The sequence below is a fragment of the Crocodylus siamensis genome, chromosome 3, assembly GCF_052110815.1.
Source record: "Crocodylus siamensis isolate JL-2025a chromosome 3, ASM5211081v1, whole genome shotgun sequence".
Lineage (NCBI taxonomy): Eukaryota > Metazoa > Chordata > Crocodylia > Crocodylidae > Crocodylus > Crocodylus siamensis.
Window position 1 is genome coordinate 164,491,338 of NC_143397.1, and position 15,367 is coordinate 164,506,704.

The 15,367-nt window shown below is 50.2% G+C and overlaps 1 long non-coding RNA gene across 1 annotated transcript in view; it reads right to left on the reverse strand.

The window, feature by feature from the left end:
• The window catches only part of LOC149869063 (uncharacterized), a 31,358-nt gene extending 21,829 nt beyond the window's left edge, over window positions 1–9,529 (reverse strand). Inside the window, exon 1 of the long non-coding RNA XR_016441071.1 lies at window positions 9,497–9,529. This is a non-coding gene — a long non-coding RNA (uncharacterized LOC149869063). The remainder of the gene's footprint in view (window positions 1–9,496) is intronic.
• Window positions 9,530–15,367: the final 5,838 nt, after the last annotated feature.

A 15,367-nucleotide genomic window follows, 5' to 3' on the forward strand; every position in this document is an offset into this window, starting at 1 on the left:
CCAATGACACAGAAGTGAATGGTGTAGCTAGCATTTCTATTCATCTGCCTTTGATTCCCAAGTTCAAGTCACCTATTTATAGCTGGGTTACCAGTCAGTGGCATGGCTTAAAATCATGTTTCAAATTCAGGCATCAGAAATGTAGCAAGATGGCTTAACCTATACCACCAGTTTCACTAAGACAAGAGATGTACTTCCCAATCAAATTTCCAAATCAAAAAATCCCCCAAATCAATGTTCCCTACCTAATGCTTTTAAGTTGACGCACTGGGAAAGAAATTTGCCTCTCATTAATGTTACTGTTACGATGATTTTTTTTTTAATTTTAAAGGACTAATATACTACCCTTATTTTCTGCACACTTCTTCAGTGCTACACACATAATCCCTCCAAATCACTGTAGCAGGAGAGGAAGGAGAAGCCAGAGATACGACAAACATACAAATCTTTGGGAAACAGATATCTGAGATTCTATAAAGAGAACAGCAAACCAATTTGGTGCAACACAGAGTTGAGAGATCAAATGGACAAATACCAACAAAGTGCATTACAGCAAATCAATGCTTGAACTTGTCAACTGTAAGGCAGCGAGTTAGAATAATACAAATCATTTCCTACCCAAGAGTCTTACTTCATTGGCAATCTAAACACTTCTACACACTTCCACACACCTCCTTTAAAAAGCCAAAGTGCATGTTTTACCACAAACAGCTGAAAAACATTCTCAGACAGCACACAAAATTAGGATTGCGAACCAAAACTGAAAAAAGCATTTGTTGGTAACACCAGGATTAATGTTTGCAAAACGGAACTTTATTGGTTCAGTACAGATTGGAAACATGAGAGCACTGTACACTCATTAGCAGTAGCTGACCAAAAGCTGAACACTCTTCTCAACAGTTACCAACTAAGTGATATTTAATGAGTCCACTACCAATTACATAACACCCAAATTAAGATGCACTCCACCATGTAGACGTAACAACTGTTTCCACAGACAGACAGTCTTGCATAGCCTAGATTTAATATTCCACAAAACATATACACTCTGCAAGGAATGACTTTTATCCTCTAAAACAAATGAATTTTTTCTACAATTATTTGTGCATACACTTCCAACATGAATTACCAAATGATTCAAATTTGCACCAAGAGATACAAGAGCCAATACTTGAAAAAAATCAATTGATAATTGATATAGAGATTGATATTTGATGTGAATAGTATACAATGCAGTCATTGCAGGGCAGGGATGCTGCCTGTAACAGCCTTAATTTGTTCCAAATTAAATTTCTCAGTGATTCACCAGTTTGTATATGGGATAAAAGGCATAAACAACATGGATTTCCTGTATTTTCTCACATGGTAAGGCCGGGGGGAGCACTGAATCACAGTTGTGAGTGCTATTTCTAAACATTATTGTATAAATATTCTAATATTGTAATGATCATATTTATTCAGTTAAACTTGCCTTTCTAAAAACATATTCAACATTTATTTTCCTTGCTATAGGAAAGTGAGATGAGTAAACCATCTGCTAGATTTGCACACTTAGGTCCCCTTTACACATTACATGTATGACACTGTCTTAGGGGAACAAAAATGGAGGCTTCAGAACGACCTCCCACGGTGGGACCCAAGGAAGGGACGACATGCCCGAGGAAAGGGGAAAGAGTCCTGAAAAGAAGAAACACTTACCTCCTGCAGGGAAGAGCAAGCTGCGCCAAAGAGAGCCACTGGCGTGGTTCACCAGCTGCTTTTATTGCCGGCTGGCGGCGGCGCCAACAGATGATGTTATAAAAAAACTGCTGCCCTGCAGATTTAAAAGCCGACAGCGGGGAAATGGCGGCAGAAGTGGCTGGGACGCTGAGGGGTGAAGGTGCTCCCCAGCCAACATCCCAGGGAAGCCTACAGCCCCAGCAGGGGAGAGACGGAGATCCCTTAAAAGAGAGTCTCCCCACGCTGGTGGGGCCCACCACATCAACTGGCAGGACAGCTGAGGAAGAGAGGGACAATGTCAGGGGACCAGAGATGGTCTAGGATGGCAGACCCATGAGTGGGGTGGGCAGAAGCCTACACCCAGACCCTCTCATTATTTTTTTTCTTCTTCCTTTTTTCTTGACCTATCCTATCTTGGAGGGTGCATGGAGGGCGACCCAGGAAAGACCCTCTACGGTCCAGGGCCATGGAGAAAGATCAAGGCCAGGTTGGGCAAGAGCCTCAGAGGAGGGGCGAGAGCAAAGGCGGAGATAATTGTATGCCCTGTGTCACGGGGCGGGGCCTCAGGAGTGGCCGTGATCTCTCCTGCGCCCCTACCGTGCCAAGTTGCCCTTCTAGCACCCTCATCTCACCTGCCACGCCTTTGCTGTTTATATAATATTAATGGGAGGCTGCCTTTCCTGGGCTTCTTGGACCCGGTGCTCTTGCCCTCTACGGATATCTCTTGGTGCACCCACCCTAGGGCGTCGCGTGGCTCCTTCTGCCCCCAATACCACGCCCAAGCCTCGCCAGTGTTCCGGACATTCTTATGTCTGTATGCTCGCCTCTACCTGGGGTCTCCCAATACGCGCACCCCCTCTCTCTGGGGTCTCTCAGTATGCGCGCCCAATATACTCGCCACTCCTGGGCTTCTGTTCACCCTCTCGACCTTTTCCGGGCCTCTCTCCTGTAAGCGCCCTCTCCAGGGTCTTTCCAATATAAGTGCCCCTCTCCCGGAGGCCTCTCCAGTATATGCGCCCCTCACGCCCTTATTGTATACACGCCCTCTCCGGGCCTGTCAAAAGTATGCACAGCACTGTCTGGGCTCTTACTCTCAAGCTCAGCCCTGTCCAGCTCCTGCCCGCACGCTCAGCCCTCTCCGGCTTCTAACCACACGCTCGTCTCCATCAGGTCCCTCTCCGCAGGTCTACCCCTCTCCAGGCTTGTTCTTGCGCACCTGCCCCTCTCCGGGACTTTTACCGCTCGCTCGCCTTTCTCCAGGACTCTGTGCTGGTAGGAGGCCAATCGCTCACCCTCGAGCCTCCTATTCTAATCTGCCCTCCCTGGGGCCTGCGCAGCGCTTCTCGCGCCCCTCACCCTCTCTGGGGCCTGCACGGTGCTTCTCGCGCCTGTCGCCCTCTCTGGGGCTTACGCGGCGCTTCTTGCGCCCCTCGCCCTCTCTGGGGCCTATGCAGTGCTTCTCACGCCCCTCGCCCTCTCTAGGGCTTACGCGGCGCTTCTTGCAACCCTCGGGCTTCTCACTGGTGCTTCTTGTAGTGGGGCTCAGGTGGCCTTAGCCGTGCCTGGCCAGCAAAATCCTCTTTGCCCTTCTTAGGGCTGGGGTCTTATACCCCAACTACAGTGCCCTCACTGGCACTGTGCCCCTCCCCAGGGCTGGGGTAGTACACCCCACAATGCAGCGCCACACTCCGGCGCTGGGAGCACCCCCCACTCTACTGGGGCGCTCCTAAATGAGGCCTCCTCCGTCCCCTTATAGCCTCACCTGGTCCTCCGGTATTACACAATCACTACAACAATGAACATAAAGCCATGAGCCCACTGGCTGTAACACAAAATCAGCCTACCGGCTATAACGTAAATTCTTTGCCACCTTGGCTCTCCTTCAAAACCTCCCTGCCAGGGTCCTCTCCACCCTGTACCATGATGCTGATGCTCAGGCGGTCAGGCTGCTCTTCTCATCTCTGCAGCAAGGCTCTCACTCCTCACGCCATCACGCAAGTGATCAGGCTGCTCTGCCCCACTCTGCTCTGCAGCAGAGCTCCCGCTGCTCAGGCTGCCAAAGGGGAACTGCTGCTAGGCTTTGGCCTGGGCTGTTTATAAAGGCCTGGCCCTGCCCCCTTCTGGTCATGTGACCAGCCTGGCTGCTCTGGCAACCAACACCTGTGCTGTCTCAGGGAGCTTCAACAGCCCTTATTCCTAATGTCAGTAGCAGGCACCCTAGTGCCCTGCTACACCCTGCAATCGTCGGGAGTAGGTGAACCAAGGAGCAGGCCAAAGACCCATCATCCAGCGGCCTGGAAGGTTGGTGCTTGGTTGGGGTGTAGGGGAGGTGGAGCCCCAAGAACACCTCCGGTGAGCCAGGAGTAGCAACAAACCCCAGGAGGGACCCCACTCTGGGAACACAGAGAACTCAATATGAAAAATATTCTTGTCGTATTGTATAGAACCAGGAATAACTGACATAACAGAGGTTTGATATGTGTTGAATATCTGTGCTGAATATCTATAGCAGTGGTCACCAACATTTTAAAGCAAGAAATCACCTTTGGTATTTAAAAGCAACCCAAGATTTACCACACGCCACCACCATCCTCCACCCCCCTGCCCAGCAGGTAAGCCTCTGGGGAGGGAAGAAGGTGCAGATTGAGGCAGAGGGGAAAAAAATTATTGTGGGGTGCACCTCCCCAACAGGTAAGTCCTACTCGGGCAGGGCTCCACTCAAGATACCCCTGATCCTGCCTCTGTGGCACTGTCCCTCAATGTGGGGGCCTCGATCTAGCCCCTGCCTCTTCCCTCCCCAACACCTGGGCTGGAGCACATGTACGTGCATGCACATGGGCCCTCTGCCCCCTCATCCAGAGATGACCTGAGCAGGATGTGGGGCCCGGGGCAAATCAGTTCTGCAGGGCCCTGGTTGGGGGAGGGAGTGGTGCTGAGCAACCAGACATGAAGCCAGTGGCAGCACAGAGTTGCCACACTGCCCCGCCCAGCTCTGCAGGGCCCCCCAAAGCACAGGGCCCAGGCCAGCTGTCCCAATTTGCCCCCCGCTAGGGATGGCCCTGCCCCTGTGCCAGCCTTGGATTGACTCCAAGAGGCTCCAAGATCTACCACAAAAGGCTCCAAGATCTTGGGGTGGATTGAGATCCAATGGTTGGTGACCATTGATCTATTGCTTAAACTGCTCTATAGGACAAAACAAGATGATCAAGAAATTAATAACATGACTGTAACAGTGCCCCAACTGAAACACTGTTACTAGAGGGACGTGGGCAGCTGGAGACAATTGTTTCCCTGCAGGGAGGAGGCATGCCACGCCCACCGAGAGCCAATGAGACCCAGGCCCAAAGTATAAGAGGGAGAGAAGGCTGGGGAGAAATTGCCTTCGGGCACCACAAACCTTTGCAGATGCCATTGAGGACGCCGCTACAAAGGATCCTGAGGGTGGATCCTAGGCACAAGGGTCTATACAGGGACAACAACAAAGTCCCGGGACTGGCCGCCCTCCTCACTATGCACCTGAAGTCCACTCTGGCAATGGTGAGTTGTAGAGGAGTGGAGCCATAATGCGGGAAAAACCATGGCTCCACGCCAGGACACAGTGGAGCTACCTGGGAGACAAAGGGGAGTGGGAAAAGCCTGACCCGGCTCCGAGGAGGCAGGGACTTGGCACCCCACACCCAAAGAGAAGGGGGTTGGGGATAAGAGACCCCTAGAATGCTGCAGGCCCCAATCCGGCGCAAGACGTGGCAAGGGAACTTTGGTGTTGCTGCTAACGAGCCACTAATAGGATAATTAGTTGCAGGTATCAGAACTTTATGCTGCACTTACCGACTGCATAAGTGGGAAGGGATCAGCCTGGATGCCCAGGGGATCCCCGAGATCGGTCTGTCAGCCTGCTTCCTCCTCCAGGGGTTCCTGTAAATAAGAGAATTAGAGTAATAAAAGCACATGTACCATACCTCAATCCAGCGTGGTTGCGGGTACCCGCTCAAGTAACACCTCCTTCCTCATTTCCATTGAGATTAAAGTCATGGCAGGCGAGAATCAAGAGGCTTAGAGGGTACTCTGCGCAGACACACTGACAATGACAGCTGAAAAACTCTTGTGACATTTACTGAATTCATAACACACACTTCCATTGCAGGTTTAACACTTTGTGTCAGATGATTCTTTTGAAAGACAATCTTCCACTGAAGAAAGAAACAAATTACTTTCACTGGTGGGAATGCTAGAGTACAGATCTAGAGAAGTAATTCTAAAGTAACTAGAAGGTGCTTGTGAGGGGGCCAGGACCCCCGGGGACCCGGCCCGAGCGAGAAAGCCTGGGGTCCCGTCCAACTTCCGGGATTGGGCCCGGAAGTCGGGCCGGGGCTGGAAAGTTTGCCGCAACGTAAACCGGGCCGGGGTGGGACCGGCCCGGGCAGATAAAAGGAGCACCCTTACCCTGGTTAGAGGAGGACGGAGGCTCCAGCAGAAGGCGGTCCTGGGGCGAGCGGAGCCAGGCGCGAGGCGAGGAACGCCAGCGGCAGCGGAACCAGCAGCGGCCGAGCCGGAAGCAGCAGAGCCGGGAACGGCGCGAGGTACGCCGGCGGCAGAAGCACCGGCGGCGGCGGTACTGGTAAAGGCGGTACCGGGATCGGAGCAACGGACGCCGGCTGCACCCAGACCGGGAGGCGCAGAGCCGGTAAGCGCCGAACCTGGAGCAGCAGAGCCGGCGATAGCAGGACAGATCACGACGGAGCCGGGAGCCACGCGGTGGACGCCGGAGTTAACCGCAGCAGAGCCGGGAGCAGCGGGGCATCCCGGGGAGACGCAGGTATCGAAGGGAGCGGAGGCGGTCCCGCCGGGAGAACCCGGGAGGGGAACCTCAACCGGAGGGGACTTTCTCCGAAGACTGGTGGCCAGCTGGCCACGAAAGAAGGCCCGCGGGCAGGGAGGTGGACTGTGTAGCTTCCCCCCTGGGTCTAGAGACACAGGCCTTTGAGGGCCGGACAAATCCTTACCGGAGGCTCGGGTGAGGGTGTAGGGGAGCGAGGAGCCCTCAGGACCCCCGGACTTGGAGTCGGGGTACCCTTCTCGTTGGACCGTTAGCGCCCCATTTGGGTGAACCCCTTTAATCTATCAAGACGTGGCAGGCGAGATCAACGGTGGCACAGGCGGTCCGGCACGTACCCCCTCCTCTCCAGGGGTCATTCGGGGATTTTGGGGTGACCCACAACCGGGTGGCCTACCCCTACCCCCCACAGTGCTCCACAATTTGGAAGCAACACAACAAAAAAGGGAACTTTAATTCAGAAATATATCAAATACTTGTTATGGAGAGAAAAAAAATTCCCCTGCACTTTGTGCCTTTCAAAGTAATTTCTGTACCATGTATTGCAGATGATCAGTCAAAAGGAAAGATACATTTTATCTGCACTGCCAATTTGGTTTCCCTTGTGAAGCACATCCACATGACAAAACAATTATGTATTTTCACTTATTCACCACCATTTAAAAGCTGGAAAACTATGAAATGAGTCTGTGATTTATCACATAATTCAAGTGACATATATCCATTATTATAACCTTGCTTTCCTTCTGGCTTGGCAAGCAAATGTAGATATCTAAATTGTATACAACAATTCCATGGCCCTGGCACATTCCATTACTTTATATGCATGAGTCCTCTGTTCTACCCAGCGTGTAGAAAAACATCTCAGCAGGCAAACATCTGTCCATACAATTGTGGAGTCTGGCCATCAAAGCACTGAGTCATAAAGAATTGTGGCTCCTACTAGGCTGATGATTGTCTCAGTGGCACAAATTTATATGGGAAATTGTGTGTAATCAGCTATATCAATGTCAACTTAAAGACAGACGCAGGGTTTGAAGTCTCACAAAGAGCTATGTTTACTAACTCAGGAAGTATAGAACTGCTAAAGATAAATCTGATTAAGGTAATATGGGTCCAATAATAATCCAGTTTGGAGGATTTAGGCCACTTGAACTCATACCAGTTGGCAACTTAATAAAAAAATACTACGGGTAATTTTGAGAGAAGACTCCTCCTAATTATGGTGCTGTAGGTTGCCAGATGCCTAAATGTAAATAATGGCTAACCAATCATCCTAATAAACTGTCAGAATCATGATAAAAGAGAACTCTATGCTTTGCTTTTCTTTTCCTGTTTAAACTTTAACACCCATAAAGATAACTATAATTAATATATCCACACTCTGGAAACCCCCATATTCAGCGTTAACAAAGTAAAACTGGAACACAAAATTGAGAAGGCAGATAAGTTACTAGCAGAAATATTTACTGACACTCAAACAATAATCTCTGGAGTCAAAGTAATGTTCTCTTAAGAAAACACGTTCTAGCAAATAATGCTGGCATGGCAATGAATGGTGAATTGCAAACTCTGCAACTGCTACAGGTATTTGATTTGGAACATGATCTTAACACAGATTAAAAGGCCACTTCTGATTAATCATTATCCACTTTTACACATGATTTGTGCATGAGAACCTCTTCAAAACTTGGTAGGCAACAGGACAAGTCCTATTAATCTCATGCCTATACTGACAATAAATGATAATTTTAACAAATTTACATTTGAAAAAGAAAATAAAATGCACCACATAATTCCTATGATAGACAAATTATATGGATTTAGTATGACTCCAAATTAGCAGAACAGGTGAGCAAAAACCTCAGCAGGCTGCATAAAGATGTCTCCAGAATTGCAGCTTAGCTTAACTTGAAGCTATGCTTTAATGTAAATTGTGACATAAAATAGCCTGAAAAATGGGACAGTGATTCATACAAACATTAGATATGGTATCTACATTCAATTATTTGACAAGAATCACTGGAAAAGATGATGAGTCAACCTCAAATGATCACAAGAGATTCTATAAAATTTTAGTTAAGGGGAACCTGTGTGCCATCTGTAAGGAGTTTCTACTCATCAATACCTCTGCAGTATCCACTTGAATTTAGCCCTGGTTGTGCTACAGAGATCTATAAAAATAGCTATATCAGCTAGGGCTGTGAAAAGATGTGGCAGGCATGCACACCATGTGCCCCCAGAGACTGGTGGGGCATGGCGAGCTCCTGCAAGTGGCAGCGGCACTGTCAGCAGCAGTGCTGTTGACGGCGGGGGAGAAGGATGGTGGCAAGTGCCGACCAGTGGTTGGCGACCACCTACAGACGCTGCTGGCAGCATCAGTGGCGACCATAGGTGATTGAGGACTGCCCACAAACACCGAAGATGAGGGTGGTGAGCAGCAACCACCTGCAGGAACCACTGGCAATGTCAGTGGCATCTTTTTGCAGGGGATGCACTGCCAAGCATCATCAATGGTGGTGGGGACACCACCATGGACCAAAACCTACCTCCGATGCTAGAGCAGAGAGGGAAGCGGTGGCCACATAGTACTGCTGAGGATCAAAGGTGCAGCAGTGGAGATGCTGCCACTGGATGGCAAGCCATGCCGGTGCCAGGGGAAAGGAAGAGCACAAACAACAGTGCGCCATGGGAGATCCAACACGTCTGCCTGAACTGGTGTGAACACACTTTATAGCTGTGTGCTGATGCCGGTTTTCCAACCAATCCTCAGAGAGAAGGATAAAAACCCCACCGGCCAACATTTGAGGAGGACCAGAAGTGATTCCTCTGGAGGTCCCGAAGTGGCCGTGAACAAATAAGTGCCATGGTAGGGGTGAATGGTGGCAACCCCAAAAGGACGGATGCCCAGCTAAAGCTGGTGGGAGGAGCCAGGATAGTTACCTTTCCTGAGGCCATGGATCCTAGATGAAGCTGGTGGAGACTGGGACAGTGGTGAACCTGTAAAGAGAGAAAGAAGAAAGGAGGCTGAAGCTGTAAGTAGTTGTCAGGGAACAAGAGAGTGCCTGGGAGGAAGGCACCCCAGGGTGAACCTTAGAATGAATCAGGCTGATGCAATGCCTGAATAAGGATGGTACACTGTCTGAACCAGAACTGTGATTTGATATGGGATAAGGGCCAACCGTGGCTGATAGACTTTGCTTTAGCCTGGGTCAAGGACTACCATCATCTCTGGTTGGCACAAGATGGGGTGTAGGAGCGGCAGAGCCCCAAGATGGAGATCCAGACAAGGAAACTGAAAGAAGAAACCAGGAGAGGCAGGATTCAAGAACATCCTCCTAGCAATAATTTGTAACAATAAGACGTGGCTGCAACATAATGACAGGGGCATTGTAATATAGGGAAGCCTTTACATGTTCATATAAATATCCCTTATCTTCAAAGAAGGAATGGCATATCACCCTTTCCAAAATTTGCACAGCGGAAGACTTGAACATGATACAATTTGACTTGTTAAAGGGCAATGCTGATGGATGTGTATTTGTGAACACAGGTTGCGTTAGTGAGAAGTTTCTTCCTCATCTACCCCCAGTTCCAATTCCAGAGTGATTTACAATAAAGTATCACAGAAAAAAAATAATTTCAAATTAATGATGTTTATGCCATTGCTAGCAAATGGACCAAACATGAATGTAGCAGGGCACCAAGATGTGCCTGCTACTTCAAAGGGTTCAGAAGGCTAGGCAAAGCCTCACAACTGCATGTTGCCTTAAGCAATGGCCTAATAGGGTAACTGGCCTGCACCTACATGCAGTCAGGTGACCAGGAGGAGGCAGGGCCCTGGGGGACATATAAGTCTAGGGCTGGAGCTAGGAGGAACACCCACTTTCTCTAGCAACTGCCAAGGAAAGGAGTCTCTGCCCAAGCAAGCTATCTTAGACTAGGTGCTGCCTATTTTGATGCCTACATGAACAGTGACGATCCAGGGGTTTAAGGTGCCCTTAATACATGTGTTGTCCTAAGGGTGGAAGTTTTACCTTCTTAAAAAGAGACAGAACAGTCTCCATTAGTGTTGTTATGTTGTAGCCCCAGGGCTTGTATTTGTGTTCTTGTTTAATAAGGTGGTCCAGGATGAGGCTAAAAGGGGAGGTTTGGAGGCCTCATTAGTGCTCAGAAAGAAGGGCACATGATCTGGGCAAAGCCCAGTGACAGGCACATACAGCCAGGCACTAGAGAGAGGGAGGAGTGGAGAGCCAGATGTCAGAGAAAGGCATAGAGTCAGGCACCAGAGAGCTTGGTGCCTGAGTGGTGTAGAGATGCAGGAGCCAGAGGCTCCATATCAAGGGGACTTATAGAGTTGATAACAACAGTGTAACTTCTATGAGTCATGGGACATGCTAAGGGAAGGTCAGAGTTGTGTGTAAAGACCTAGACACTGGGGCATTAAATGGCAGCTTCCCACATTATTACAACTAGTATCTTAACAACAAGGCATGGCAGGAGAGACTGGGCAGACTGCCCTAGACAGGGAGTGGGCTGGTACTGTGACCAGGCCCTGGAGACTGCCCCAGTGTCACAGTAAATATGGAGAAACTTGCACTTAGTACATTCCATAGTGGCACCAGAGTGAACTGTTATGCCAAGATTATCATACAAACGATCACTTCAAGTTACACCATTACCACTTTTATTTTTACAGCAATAGCTACCAGACATCAGCCTTGCAAACAATATCACACATTATACAGAGCAGTCCCTAGGGTAACCAAAGCACTACTGAGTTCAGGACTGCTGCAGATCCCTATTCCCTGAAGCCAATTTAATTTTGCCACAGTAACAAGATACTTCCAAAATTCTCACTTCACTCCAACAAGAAAATATATCCTTGCAATAATTATTTGTTTTTCATGCTGCCATACAAAAGTATCATCATTGTCCTTTTCCAAAACCCCCCCCCAAAACTGTAACCCTGGGTGGATTCTGTTTTTTTTATATATCTCTGTCTGTGATGCATATACCCCATTCTAACCTTAACCATTAAAGATTAAGATGGGGTGGTCCAGCTTCTAAGTGGCTAAGGGCCACACACCCTGTGGGTAGCACTGGCTGGGGTCACAGTCCCTGGCTTGCATGGAGACCCCACCACTGCAACAACCCAATGAGGATGCCCCCATCACTGTTGCAATTCATGCCACACAGTCCCAGCCTCAATGAGTATGTCATGGTGCACTGCACCACTCCCTAAAGTGAGCCCTGAGCATGGAAGCTGGAGGAGGAAGAGGGCTCCTGGAGGCTCCGGCTGCTATTGCAGCCTGAGCAATCGAGGGAGTGGTAGCTGGGCAGGAGCCCAGGGGCTGCAGTTTAACTCCTCATAGCCTGCAGGTTGGCAGTTGGACAGCCCTGAGTTAAGATATTACCTGCTTCCTCAACATAGGTCAAGTACTAGCTGTACATCAATGGAAAGATAAGGAAGCTGCACGTCAGAAAGGGTTCTTCCTCAGTAAAGGGCTTTAAGGGAACTATTTAGGTAAGTGGGAGAGGCTGCTGCAGACTGATACCTCTGGGTACATCTGCACCTGAATATTAATGTGACAGTTCTAGGAACATTTCCAGAGCTGCCTTGCCAGGACACTTCTGAAGCATGTGTATGGGTACAGGGGGGTAAGGCATATCTAGCCCCTCTCTTCAGCAGAACCTGCCAACAACATAATGTAGAAAAGGTCATAATGATCTCACCAGGGTGCTGGAGTCCTAACCAAAATGCTGGATGGGGGAAACAGTGTTTGATCCCTTGCCCCCCTATCTGTGAGGGAGGCTTAGTAGGGTCTGGGGGGGTGGGGTCTGGTGATCCCCTTGTCTGTCCCTCCTGTGCACGACTTAGGGCCCTGGAGGAGCAGGCGAGGGAGCTTCAGGCTGAGGTGAGCAGGCTGAGGGATATCAGGGATGCAGAGGATGAAATTGATGCCTATCTCAGTTCTCTGCAGGCCTGGTCGCCCACTGTACAGCCCCGACAGGAGACGCATCCAACGCAGGAATGGCAGAAGGTGTCCAAATCCAGAGCTGATGGACCTAGAGTGGTAGAAGCTCCACTCCACAGATTGACCTGGGGAACAGGTTTGATGACCTGGGGAACAGGTTTGATCCCCTGGCAGCTGTTACAGAGAAAGATGGTGAAATTGCCTCTGGCGGGAACAATGCCACTCCCCACATGATAAAGAATGGGCAAAGAGTGAACACCAGCAGGAAGAAATGCTGGGTCCTCGTCATCGGAGACTCCATCCTACGAGGACTGGAAGGTCCCATCTGTCGGCCTGACCCCATGACGTGAGAGGTCTGCTTCATGCCTGGGGCTCGGGTTAGAGACATCATGGAGAGGATCCCAGCCTCCATCCGACCTGCAGACCAGCACCCCATGGTTGTCATCCACATGGGGACGAATGACGCGGCCAGGGGCAACCCTGACCGCATTATGAAGGATTTCAAGGCTCTGGGGGACAAGCTTAAGGAGACGGGGGTGCAGGTGGTATTCTCCTCTCTTCTTCCGGTGAGTAGGCAGGGACGGTGACACGAGGCCTGCACTGGCGAGGTCAACCAGTGCTTATGTAGTTGGTGCCGCCAGGCAGGCCTTGGGTTCCTTGATAATGACCCATGTTTTGGGCAGGGGACTTGCTGGGATGGGATGGGCTTCACCTCTCTCTTAAAGGCAAGCGTGTCTTCTCTTCCAGGTTGGCTGATCTCGTACGGTGAGCTTTAAACTAACATCGCCGGGGGAGGGGGCCGCAGGAAGATGAGGAGACACCACCCGAGCAAGACAGGTGGCAAATGCAAGGAGTGCCCAGGTAAGAAACAGGGGTCCAAACAGTCTCCCAAATCAGGGGTGGCACATGCAGCTAGGCAAGGCCTTAAATGCCTATATACCAATGCTCGTAGTATGGGGAATAAACAGGAGGAACTCGCCCTCAGAATAGCCAGCTCAGAGCCAGACATAATAGGGCTTACAGAAACTTGATGGGATTCATCCCACAACTGGGCAGTTAGCATTAGAGGCTATAGGCTTTACAGGTGGGATAAAGAAGGAAGGAAAGGTGGGGGTGTGGTGCTCTATGTCAAGGAGCAATACATATCCTCTGCCAGCAAAATGGGGTCAGAGGGGCAAGCTGAAGTGTTCTGGGTAAAGATACAAGGGGGCTGTGGGGAGAGGGATCTAATGGTGGGGGTCTACTACAGATCCCCCAACCAAGGGGAGGAGCTGGACCACGAATTTTCGGGCCAGCTTGCAGAGGCACTTAAGGCAAGGGATGTAGTTGTCATGGGCAATTTAAATTACCCGGACATCTGCTGGGAGGAACAGTCAGCCAGGTCGCACCATTCCAGGAGGTTCCTGGCTGAGATATAGGACCTCCACTTAATTCAGGAGGTGCACAGCCCCACCAGAGGAAATGCCCTGTTGGACCTGGTCCTGGCCACAGGTGACGACTTGGTAAGGGGCCTCCAGGTTCTTGACCACCTGGGTGATAGCCATCATTACCTGCTGGAATTCACCACCCAGCGCAGGGTGTCAAGGGTCTGCAGCAAGGCGGTAGTCCTAGACTTCAAGAGGGCCAACTTCAATGAGTTGAGATTAGTGGGAGAGGTACTGGGGTTCTTGAGAGCAGAGGAGCTCAGTGCCCAAGATGAGTGGTTGTTCCTTAAGGAGACAATACTCAAGACTCAAGGGGTGACCATCCCAACAAAAAGCAAAGGGGGCAGGAGTGCCCGAAAGCCCCCCTGGCTCACCAAGGGTGTACGGGAATGCCTGATTGCCAAAAAGGCAGTGGAAGGGGGGTGCTATCTCCAAAGAGGTTTATTCCTCCTCTGCTCGGGTCTGTAGGGGGGCTGTCAGGAAAGCTAAGGCGGACATAGAGCTAGAACTTGTGTCCAAAATCAAAGATAATAAAAAGTCCTTTTTCAAATATATAGGGAGGATGAAGAAAGCACCAGGAAATGTGGGGCCCCTGCAAGATCCTCAGGGCAATCTGGCGGTTGCACCAAAGGAGAAAGCAGACCTCTTTAACCAATTCTTCACCTCCGTTTTCTTGTGCAGGGACCAGGACTTCCCCATCGTGATGCAAGACGGACTTGAGGGGAACGCCTCCAGACCGCAGGTTGGGGAGAACCGGGTTAGAGAGCTTCTGGAGGGGCTGGACGTGTTCAAATCAGCGGGTCCAGATGCTCTCTACCCCAGGGAGCTAGCAGGGGTTATTGCAGGGCCCTTGGCATGGCTTTACAAGCACTCGAGGTGCTCGGAGCAGGTGCCAGATGATTGGAAGATACACAACGTGGTCCCCATCTTTAAAAAAGGGAGGAGGGAGGACCCGGGCAACTATAGGCCCGTCTGTCTTACCTCAATCCTAGAGAAACTCTTTGAGGAGATCATCATGGAGCACATCTGCGATGGGCCTGCCTCAGGGATGATGCTCAAGGGCAACCAGCACGGTTTCATTAGGGGCAGGTCATGTCAGACCAACCTGACTGCCTTTTATGATCAGGCCACAAAAGCATTGGATGCAGGTGTCGCCATGGATATAGTCTTTCTGGACTTCAGCTAGGCCTTTGACACCGTCTCCCACCCCATCCTCATTAAAAAATTGGGCGACTGTGGCACTGTTGCCTACACAGTCAGATGGACTGCAGATTGGCTGATGGGTCGTACTCAGAGGGTGGTGGTGGACGGGTCATATTCGACCTGGAGAGAAGTGGGCAGCGGAGTCCCCCAAGGCTTGGTCCTTGGGCCCGCACTGTTCAATTTCTTTATCAGTGATTTGGATGACAGGG